The sequence below is a fragment of the Cygnus olor genome, chromosome 2 (genome assembly GCF_009769625.2).
Source record: "Cygnus olor isolate bCygOlo1 chromosome 2, bCygOlo1.pri.v2, whole genome shotgun sequence".
In the NCBI taxonomy this organism is placed as follows: domain Eukaryota; kingdom Metazoa; phylum Chordata; class Aves; order Anseriformes; family Anatidae; genus Cygnus; species Cygnus olor.
In genome coordinates this window covers 26,055,286-26,066,578 of record NC_049170.1, presented here as the reverse complement: position 1 = coordinate 26,066,578, position 11,293 = coordinate 26,055,286, and the positions used below count along the sequence as shown (strand labels likewise).

Below are 11,293 nucleotides of genomic sequence, written 5' to 3'. Positions count from 1 at the left end.
GGTCTAAATAACCTTTTTGAGGCTGAAATAATAAATGAATCAGAAGCAGGTCAGTTGATGTCCCAGAATATATCTGGTGCTGTGAGAATGTCTAGAATCATTACTTTACATTACTTTACAAATAAATGTGTAGCTAATTACTGCAATTTACCATATTTTAATACACGGTCAGTCTTTTCCTTTCCAAGACTCCCCAGCTGCTGCTCACTTAACCACTTGTGTTTTCCTTTCATCATTCCCTAGCAAGAAGCACAGAGCAGAGAGGTCCGGGCTGTGCTGAGGCAAGCTGCAGGGGCTGGCAGGCTGCAGAGGGAGAGGGAGCCACATGCAGTCCCTCTGAGCCCTAGTAAACTCTCCATCACACATTTTCTATTGGGAAAAGCTATGCTGAATGCAAAAGACACAGATCTCTGTGAAACAGATTTGACTTTCAGAGGAAAGAAAAGCTTTCGGATGAGGAGGTGAGTGGAGAGAAATCTTGGTTACAGCTACCTTCCCTCCTGAAGGCAGTCAATTCTACCTTCATGATGTCTACTCCAGTTTTTCTTGGTTTAGGCTTGTAGCAGGATAGACTTTTTAAAAATTTCCTCCTTACTAGACTGCTGGATTTGGCATTTATTCAAAGGGCAAGGGCCCACCCAATCAGTCTGCTGGAAGCTTCCCCAACGAAAACACCTCTCTGCTGCAAGCCTGTAATCACTTGCAACTGAGTAGACAGCCAAGGAAGAAGGGGGAGAAAGGAATTCCTCCAGACTTTCAATTTTGCAGCTTTTCATTAAATTTCACCTGTGTGTGCTCAGTTTCTTCAAACACTTTTTTGTTTCATATACGGGGGGGGGGGGGAATATGGCTTAGAGGCTGTGGATGTAGTTAGCCACAATAACGACATATAGTCATTAAAAAAAATAATTCTTTTATTAACAGAAAAATCATTATTCTCTCTGGTCCTCATCACAGGCAGAAATGTGTGGGTGAGAAAATAATCCTCAAGTAGAAGCTGCGCTTCTGCCACATTCTTCCAGGGCAGAAAGGGGCTGAGGAGAAGGCATCAACTGGGCTCCGCCAAGAAAAAAAGGAAAAAAATAATAATAAAAAAAAATCAGAGCTATTTTCCCAGCTACCCATACAAATGTCTCTCCCCTGCTTCTAGGCTATCTTGTCCCCAGGGGATGGGACAGCAGATCCCGTAGTCAAGCTGCTGCTGCTAAAACTTTGCCCAGACAGCAGTCCTGCTTCATGCAGCTTTTCCTGTATTTCTTTCACTGTCCTTAGAATGGGGTGAGGAAAAATTATTCAGCTTGGTAACTGTTTGGTCAGGCTCCTCCCTCTGTCCATCCTCCTCTTTTATTTTTTCTTGTGTGCACAGCCCACTGACGACGTGGACACTGTGTGGATGAGCACCAGGGCGAGGGGCACAGAAGAGTGGAATTCTGTGTCAGAGCTTCTCTCCCTTCTCACACAGCTATCTCGGCTCTAACAGTTCTTCACCCAGCTCAGCATTTACCAGGGGAAGAGAGATAATTTAAGGAATAAGGCCTCAAATGAACATTTTTCACACTGGAGCTGAGCTGCAGGAATTTTCCACATCTTCAGCCTCAAATAATTTCATCTTGACTATGTGAAAGGAGCATTTTCTGAGCACCCTTTCGTATCTCTGTCTTAACCCCTAATCCCCTAGATAGTATATTTTGGAAACTCAGTGCTGATAAGCCTTGTTGATTAATAGATATATAGATTGAATTAGTTCAATTTACCCAGGGTGAGAGATACCTTGGGAATCAGCCTGTCCCTTAATCATAAACATGCTTACACCATTGTAAAAAAATTATACAGAGGCTGTGTTGTGCTAAAAACGTTTTCAATTGTTACTGTCTGTTCTCTTGTCTTAGGATCATCACCAAACAATTCATGTCTTGCACGCTGAAGTGAGCAATGCAAGTAACGTGCATAGGAAGCCCAGAGTGCTTTGAAATTGGAATAGCAGAGTGTGAGTGGAAGTGCATTGTGGATTACTGTGGGGCACGAATCTGTGACCAGAAGATCATGCCAAGAGTTTGCTGGTGTAGCGTGGAAGCATAACGGAGCCCTCCAGACTGCTGAGGATTTGTCAGAAGGGGGGTTATTGCCTTCAGGATGTTTGGTGAATATTTAAGGGATTTAAGAAGGTGCCAAGAAGGAAGAACAGTGTAATGGCTTGGCAAGGATTGCAGGGAGAATTGATAACGTGATATCGGATGCAGGGGCCTTTTAGCACAACTCTGGGAGTATGATCAGGCTGTGGAAAAAAAAAAAAAAGATTACTGAATAACAGCAGATTTTTCTCAGAAGTTATGAGAAAGGGCAAAATCAGGTAGAAGGGAGGAAAGATGTTTCAAAACGAAATTATCTTGGTCTCTGTAGGATATCCTTGCAACAATGAAAATCAGCCCTCTGGCTATGACTAAAGCAGTTACTTTTTTTTTGTTTTTCTTTTCTTGCTGGGAAGATAGATCCAGCAGAATATCTTTGTTAGGGACCCCCTTTGGTCTACCATAAACAGAAATGTATTTTCTATAAGTAGAAATGGTGTATTATTAGATAATTATTTGACCAAATGCTTTGAAACAGGAACAAAATTACCAAAATGCCATTCCCTGTACCAGGGTTCATGAAGGGACCCTGGGAACTTTGAAATCTGTTGAACTAGGTCCAGTCCCTAAGCCACAGAATAGGGATTTTCCAAAATTTGAGAAAACAATGGGATCCTTGAGACCCATTGAAGGTTCCCTGCAACCTCCCGGCTCATGGGATTCATAATGTCCCAATTGCTGCCATAAAGCCCCTTAGCAGGTGTTGTAGTGAACTGACAATATTGCCTCAGGCCCCATAATTTTCTTAAAAGATTCCTGCCACGGTTGGTGGAATTATGCAATCTGCGTGCTCTGAAATCCTCCGGCAGCTGTTCCTCCATCCTTATCCTGCATCTCTTCTCTTTGCAGCTGGGGTAAACTATCTCAGGGAGCACTCACATTCAAAGTGGCTGATCCCTCCTCCACTGGGGAAGGGGGAGACCTCTACCAGATGGATCCAGTCCTTGAAGAGGCCCTCACTCACCTTAGGCTCCTATGAAGAAAGGGGAGAGAGGGCTGCATGAAATTCCCTGATTAATGCAGACTATAACTAAATAAACATTTGGGGAAAGCAAGAAAGTGAGAGAGCACATAATAGAGATAACAGAACCCAAACTGAGAAGAGTAGGCGGTGGAAAGGAAGGGAAGAGAAAATGCTGGAAAAATGCAGAGGCCAGTACTGGGGGAGATCAGCTACATTACAGAGTTGCTCCTGGGAAGTCAGCCAGAGTATCTCTGTAGGAGTCTTCATCTCTCTCTGACTGTAAAACAGTGCTCAGGCCTCGCACAGCATCCAGTTAATGAGCTTAACCAGTGGTAACAGGATTCAGATACCATCAGATATCATCAAATCTCTTCCCCTAGACTATGCCAGAAGGGAAGTCACTGGATGCAGATTCAGAGAGCTCCATCAATTTCCCTGTAAAGCCTGATGGCTTTTGTTAACCCAAAACTATCCACAGCATTTTGTACTCTTGTTTGTACTTCAAGAGTACTCAAAGAAAACAACTACTTGCTAAAATATCCTTGCTTCCAGGGTTTACATTTATTTTTTATATATATATATATATATTTTTTTTTTTTAACCTGGAGAACTTCCTACAGCATGTGAATGAGCAAATTAATTGAAGAACCCACATAGGGGTACCACTGAAATGATCCAGTGTCTGCAGCCATTTGTGTTGCACACTGCAAATACAGCCTGAAGATGTGTGCTTTATTACTGGCATGAGCTTTGAGGCAAGTCAGGGTGCAAAAACAGTCTGTCAAGTTTAGGTTGTAACGAAGTGCACCAAAATATTCTATGCCTCACTTTTCTTCACCTATAAAACAGAGACACAGTCATAAAACATGTTGATATCTCTAGCATGCTGCAAACCATAAATATTGTTATTCAATTAAGTTTTGAGTTAAGACTTTGCTGCAAGTCAGAAAATAATATATATGTATTTTTCTTTTTTAAGTATAGCAAAACTTTTGCTGATTTTCAGCATGGATCCATCAGATGATTCTTGCAGTCACTTTCTGACTTATTTCTAATTTGGCCAAAATTCATGAATGGCAATACCAGTCACCTATTTCAATAGCATATCATAAAGCAGTTCTTCCAGCAGGACCAGCAGAATGGCATAGTGCACCGGGTCCTGTGAGGCGCAGGACAGCACTCTGCAATCCCTGCAAGTATTACATCCACTAGGCCTTTCAGCATTCAACAGATTTTTGTTAAACATCCATACATTTTCCAAATAAAGTAATGAGAGCTGACAGAAAGAAAATCTCATTTAGAACAGGGCATTGCAACAGAGGAATGCAGGTACGTATCTCCTGGGCCTGGTAGCTGTCATGGCCTGGGAGAGCACAGCTGGAAGCACCATCTAAGCTCAGGCTCTGAAGATTGTGGCATTTGATGGTACATGGTACCTTTCTGTTCAGGTCCCTCTGATCCCCTGCTTGCAGGTGACTGCTCCTGTTGCAAGGTAGGCTGAAGGCTGCTGAGCATCTTCCTGTCAGGTGTGGTGCTGCCTCTGCACTCAGACTGTCCATCACAGGCTCTTCTCGTGGCAGGCACTCCCTGCGATGTTGCCCAGGCCTTGTGCTCTGAATCTCACACTGCACTCCACCTCTCCCTCTCTTCCTACGATCAAGTCCTCCAAACCTCTGAACGCTTTCCTTTCTTGAGGACCTCCTCTTGAACCTCCTTTCCTGAGCCCCTGCCTGCCTTGAATGACTGAGTCAGTCTTTCTGATTTTGTTCCCTTCCTTTCACAGAGCCCGGCAATGAGGGTCTATCAGGCCCCTGAATCAGAAGAAACAACAGTGTCAGAACTTAATAACAACATACAGGTAAATCTGAGGTCATCTGATTAAATGGAAAACCTTCACCCCCAAATTTGGCCATCCACATTTTGTATAAAGTTTACGGGCACATGTTTGTGTGCCCATGTATATGTAGATTGTGTGTGTTCATATGTATGCGAGAGACAAAGCTGAACATCTCTTGAGATTCCACACTCTCTACCATATGTGAATAAAACCTTTAAAAATAAGCCTACAGATGCTGGTTGTATTCTTAATGATAGTCTAGCAATTTCCCTGGCAGAGAAAAAATATGTATAGATACACATCAAAACATCTATAGATATTCCTATGCACCATTTGTGAGAAACTGTATCTGCATAATAACATTTGTGCGTCCTAGATAGCTGCAAACAGCAGTGCACTTACACAGAAAATGTCATTTCAGTGGATAAAGACTTGGTTTGAGTAAGTGAATATCTACAGACTATAGGAAATACTAATGTTTGAATTTGTCTGGCTCCCGTGTTCTTTCTGAAATGCCCTGCACCACCTGATCTTCAGCTGTAGTTTATCATCCTGCCCCACACCTGAAATTCCTGTACTGAATCAGAGGCATGGCATGCAGTTTATAAACGTCCTCTCCACAACCTTCCCAGCCTCTTGCCAACAGGCAGTGGGGACAACCTACAGTGCAACCAAACCATCTCCGTGCAGGATGTGCAGGATGCTTTAGCTTCTATCTGCTCTTTGGGTAATCATGAGAGGTGTTTAATAACAGGGCGATCTGGACAAGGGTAAGGCAGATGTGAGAAAGCATCAGGGAGATGGAAAATTAACAGATCCGGAGGGTCAAGCATCACCCTTATCAGGCATGATGATGGAGACGTGATTCAGTGAAGGGAGGTATGGAAAGACAGCTTATTAGCAAAAGAGGAGAGTGAGCTGATGGAAGGTACAAGAAGTGAGCAAAGACAAGTCTTCTGCTGCAGAAGGGTTGAGGTAGTGTGAGAGAAAATAATAAGGGGAAAAGTGACATGGGACAGAGGGAGTAACAGGTCACAGTCTCAGGACTGCAACAAGAAATAATATCATATACAATTTGAGCAAAACTGCAGTCTGAAGATCTCCCAGATGTGGGTTATTCATTGTCACTGTGCATTTCGTGAAGACAGATCATACAAGGGAGGCAGGACACAGCCTATATTCTCCAGTTTTCCAGCATGCAGAGGCATAATTCAGACCAAAGTAATTTCTCCTTCCCACAGGACCTTCCTTTGTCCTGATGTTGTTTGTTAGGGAAACTCAGGCACCCATCCCATTGAAGGCACCCATCCCCTTTAGGTGAGGTGTGCGGCGTAGGCATCCCCAGCTGGGATCACTGTCCTGACTGTCAGTGAGGGATGCTGTGGAGAAACAGTGCAGCTCTTTCCAGGCAATGCTATCCTCCGTCCCTGACACTTCCCAGACTTATCCACGTTGGCCACCACTAGCATCCAAGGAAATCCAAGATCTTGGAGCCAGCTCTCATGGCAGGTGCCCAGTCCTCCTTCCAGACAGAGGAAGACCAGCGTGTCCATGGAGTGGGGAGCTGGCCCAGTGGCAGGCGGGAAGGCAGGACAGAAGGGGAGGGACAGGCTGCAGGAGGGGCTGACTGCACCATTCACCCAGCTCTGAGGTCTCGGTGCTCACAGCTCATGGGAAGAAAAGTATTTCTCTTTACTCCCTGACTCCCCTCACTCGCACACAAGATAAGGGTGGACTTGCATTCATAGCAAAATTTCTTTTACTGATAAGATCAGATGGATATGTGTACAATTTAGAGCTTCTTTTACAGCTTCTTTTACTTCCCAAGCAGCGAGGCAGCAGGTTTTTCCACTTCTTTCTAGGCTCCTCCTGCTTGACATTTTTCCTTTAATTTTCGTGGTGACCCATTTAGCTTTGACGGGACCCACTTTGGCGTATCCACAAAATTTCAGCAAGGGTTGAATTAGGATACCTAGTCCTCATTAACCATTTAAAGTCATTTAAAGTGGCTGCAAACTTACAAAGCATCAGATTTAGAGCATGGCTTTCAAAGCAAAAGGTATCTAATTATTATAAGGACTATCGCTTTAAAAAATAGCAATCTTTTCTAACTTCTCACATGGTGAAAAAGTGGTGATATCAGCAAAAAATATTCTAAATCTTGAATGGACCTCCACAAATTAATCTGTCTTGAAAATATGTCCCAAAGACTATTTGCATAATAAATTAGGTTTAATTGATTGTTTCATGAATACCATACTTCTAATTCTTAAAGAAAAAAAAGATGAGAGGCAGCGACTTTCTTTAATAAATGTTAGGTTTGTGCAGCACAACCTCAAACTTACTCAGGGTGGAAAAAAAAAAGCATACCATTATTTTCAAAACCTCTCTGCTTTATTTTTAACTCTCTTTTTCATCTAGTCTTTTTCAGTATAGCAACCTCTCTGTATTACAGGGTGTATCCAAATTCAGAGAAAAACTTCTGGCCAATTGTTTTTGAGGAACTTTCCAAAGGACTGCGCTGCTCTGTCTGGGAGACTGAGAGTGCCACGTCGCTCCCTCGTTTTAAAGGCTGAGAAAGCCATCATGGTTACTTTTGCAGTTCTTGATGTGGTTCTGGGTGGTAACTTCAGATCGCCAACATTGTTTTTTTCCCCCTGGCTGCAAGGACATACCATAATTGTACTTGGCCGCGTCAGCTACAGAATGCTCTGAAGTGCAAAACTGGATCACAGGGACCATCTAGTGTCTTCAGCCTGCATGCTCCACAGCAGCAACGCCTTTCGTCAGAGAAAGTCAGACGATGCTCTCCAGCTTGCTGGGTTAAGTGCCTCTAATTCTGTTTCTTTTTTTATTTTTCCCCTTTGGGGTTTAAAAAACATTCCAGAGGAATAAATCAAATATTGCTGAACACTGTGGGTCAGCCGAACCAGTTTTCAACAATTATGACTGATAAAATGAGACAGGTATTTTTGAGTGGTCTTTTTCAATGTCCTGCTGTGAAGAAAATGAAAGATATGTTTTTCAGCATGTTCACAAAGATTTGCATATTCACTGCTTTTCACCTAATATTTTTTAAAGCAAAGCAGAAACAATGCAGAATGTGTCAAGAATAAAAGAATTAGAGTTCAAAAGGTCTGAAGTTTCCATTGCTGATGAATGTAATCTTCACGCCCCTCGGAGACCATCCGGCGGCTACCGTGCCCATGCTCCTCTCCACACCCGGGTGGGAGAGCACTCAAGGAAGGGAAAACGAGGGTGGGAAACCGGAGCTGTGAGGCAGGGTTGAGGGAGTCAAGGCTTGCTTGCCACATAGCTCAACCCCACCCACACATCTGTAATGGGAACCCTTGGCCGGGGGACAGGCTTATGTTGCTATCCTTCCCCTCCACTTCAGGGCACCGCCTTTCTCCTCCTGCTCTCTTCTTTGAGGTCAGAAATCTGGCCCGTCAAAGGGTCAGGCTTCTGCAGAGGGATGCAGGTTTGGGGAGAATAGGTTTTCTAGGAATACAGTCAGCTTTTACGGTTTGATCCCAGGCAGAAGGGCAGTAGGCTCTCTTCCTGTGTTTGGACACTCCTGATTACATCCACATTTTAAAATGTCAATGGAACAAAAGGTTTTAGTATATTGTGCTAACTTGTCAGAATCCCAGAGCTATTTCATCTCACCTTGAAGAAAAATAAAAGAGGCAGAGGGCCTTAAGGAAATCTGGGGCTCGACTGTATCTTAGTTTGCAGATAAGAAATTCCTCAAAAGAACATCTAGAGGCAATAGAGGCAGGGAGGGAGGGGAGAAGGAAGACACTCCTTTCAGATCATACTCCCTGCAAGTATGATTAATGGGAATTCTGCTGCACAGCATTTCATCTGTATGATTTTTTTTTTCTCTGAAATAAGAAGCCTTAGCATGACCACAGCAGTTTATGAAATACTTTTGATTTCACCAAATGGTTCAGCCTGGTAAAAAAAATAAAAAAAATAAAGGAAGAAAGAGCTGGCTAAATATCTTAAAAAGTAGAAAGAAAATCATTCAGTAAATCCAAGTGAAATATATTTCAAACTTTACATCATAATTTCCCAATTTTAAAGGAATGTTAAAAATGATGAAAACCTTAATAAAACATTTTGTTTCATATCAATCTAAACATTTGTCCAAAATCACGAGGAATTGTATGCAGTACTTTTCATCTTACACATCTACACTTGCACACCAGATTGCAAGACCTGTTCATGTGTTGATTCATTGCTAGGATGAATGCCTGGACATGTCCAACTGACCCACAGATGATGGGAAGGACTAAGACTGGAAGAAATCTCTGATTTACTCTGAAAGAGTCTCTGATCCATGGACCAGGACAGCAAGGTATAACTTTGATCCTGTAGAGGATGGAACAAACGTTGCAAGGAACAGTTTTAAACAATATTTATCTAAGGGTTAAAATCTGACAACAGTATTCAAAACCACTTCTTTTCTTTAGCTTAGTAAAATTGAACTTTTCTGAACCTTCACCATGCCAGGACATGCTCCTGAACTGGAAAACTTACTCTGATTAATTGAGATCAAGAGACAGCTTTCATTCCAAGACAAAACGCTTGTTTTCCATAACCAGCTTTCTAACAGGATAGTATATTGTGGTAAACTTAAAAGTAGACATGATATGATATAGTCTTACTGCAGATACTGCCAATGTCTCCACCATATGTATTTAACAAGCCACAAATTATGTTCTTTAATTGCAGTGCAAAAATGGGTGACACCTTGTTAGTGACATGCGGGCTGAGGGAAAAACTTGAGTTCTTTTAGTAAAAGGGTGGGAAAATTTGCATTTTTTTTTAAGGTATGTTGTAAGAAAAAAAAAAAAACAGGAGAAGTAGGGAAAAATAAAAGCACTAGTAAAATATTTTGCTTTGGAATAAACACTGGATTTATTCAGAGAGTAATATTCAACACGTCAGAATTATTTATCTGATGAAGTATTTTCAATGAAGTTGCTTTCTTCTTAATACTACTTTATTTTCTGACATGGTTTCAAGTTTTGTTGTTGTTGACAATGATAGACCAAGTGCCCTTGGTCTTGCTCTGCCATGCCTCAGCCACATTATATGAACAAATGTGAGTGTGTTCTGCTCACTTAACATGATGCCCATGCCCAGCCACTTCCAGCACTAGAATAGCTCTGGCTCCATGCTGTCCATCAGGTAAGAAGCAAACCAGTCCTTGATGCATCCAGGGTTAGCTAGAATGTGCTGACCAGCCCTTCTCGTGTAACTGCCTCTATGAGGGCATTAATTCTGGCCTCCCTTCTCCCTCCAGATGTTTTCCTGGTGTTTTGAGGAACCATCTCTCTGAGATGTCTGCTGTTCCATCAGATCTGGATAAGGTTAGTTATCAGTTATAAGTTATTGGTGGTGGAGGGAGAGGTACAATCTGAAAAGAAAAGGAATTGCACAAGCTCATGATTCAATGAAAATAGGGTTACTATATGATGTGGTTTATGGATGACGGTAAGCACGCTGCAGACATTGAGGTGCTCAGACACCTTGTCTTGGTGTCTAGATCCCATGATCACTTCTGTCTGGTGTAAATCAGCACTTTGCACAACAGGGAGATCTTCCTTCACCTTCTCCCCTCTGCCGGCACTACCACGCATGTGGCTCATGTGAACTAGACCACATTGCTGAGCAAGCTGAAAACCAGCCAGTGGTCTGCTGGGTTGACTGCCCAAGCCTCTCTAATTAGCCTGTTTGTTGCAAAAGAGCCATTTGCCCTTCAGCTGCCTTGCTGTGCCAGACTAAATATCTCTGATTCTTTAGTAATGGCATGAGGAGCAGCTCTGGGCACTGGCTGACCTCAGAGTTCAGAGGCCTCATTCACATCAAAATATTTTAACACTCTTTTAGAAAAATCTCTGAAGCCTGGGTGCAAGAGGAGGCAGAAATGTGTGTGAAGAGTTGTGAAGCTTTGCTAAGAGGATGGTTACAGCTCCCTCTGCCTACGTATAGTTTTGCTGCAATCCTGTCTCTTGGGCTGTGATGTGTCCCTGAAGGCAATTGTTGCAGCCCCTAATTATGGTCACCATGGATGAGATGAGGGCTTTTGATTAACAGGATAATAAATACATGAAAATCTGCCCTCCAGAACTGCTGGCCCTGTACTTTCCAAATCTGCAAACTCACAAAGGCCAGACTTGAAGCAACTGGACTAGTAGGCACTTAGTAGCAGGGCTCTGAACCAGTGTCTCCATTATTCCTCTGAATGTCGTCAGGTTTTAATGGAACTGAAATCCTAGCTGCTGTGCTTTAAAATATACCTCTTTCCTACTAGTACAGCTGCCATACGGATGTATGTATTTTAAGCTGGCT

At 42.7% G+C, this 11,293-nt stretch overlaps 1 long non-coding RNA gene across 1 annotated transcript; it reads left to right on the top strand.

Moving 5' to 3' along the window:
- Positions 1 to 259: 259 nt before the first annotated feature.
- Positions 260 to 5,003, top strand: LOC121066194. Its single transcript, XR_005817566.1, has 3 exons — positions 260 to 461; positions 1,890 to 2,140; positions 4,877 to 5,003. It is a non-coding gene; the product is annotated as an uncharacterized LOC121066194 (long non-coding RNA).
- Positions 5,004 to 11,293: the final 6,290 nt, after the last annotated feature.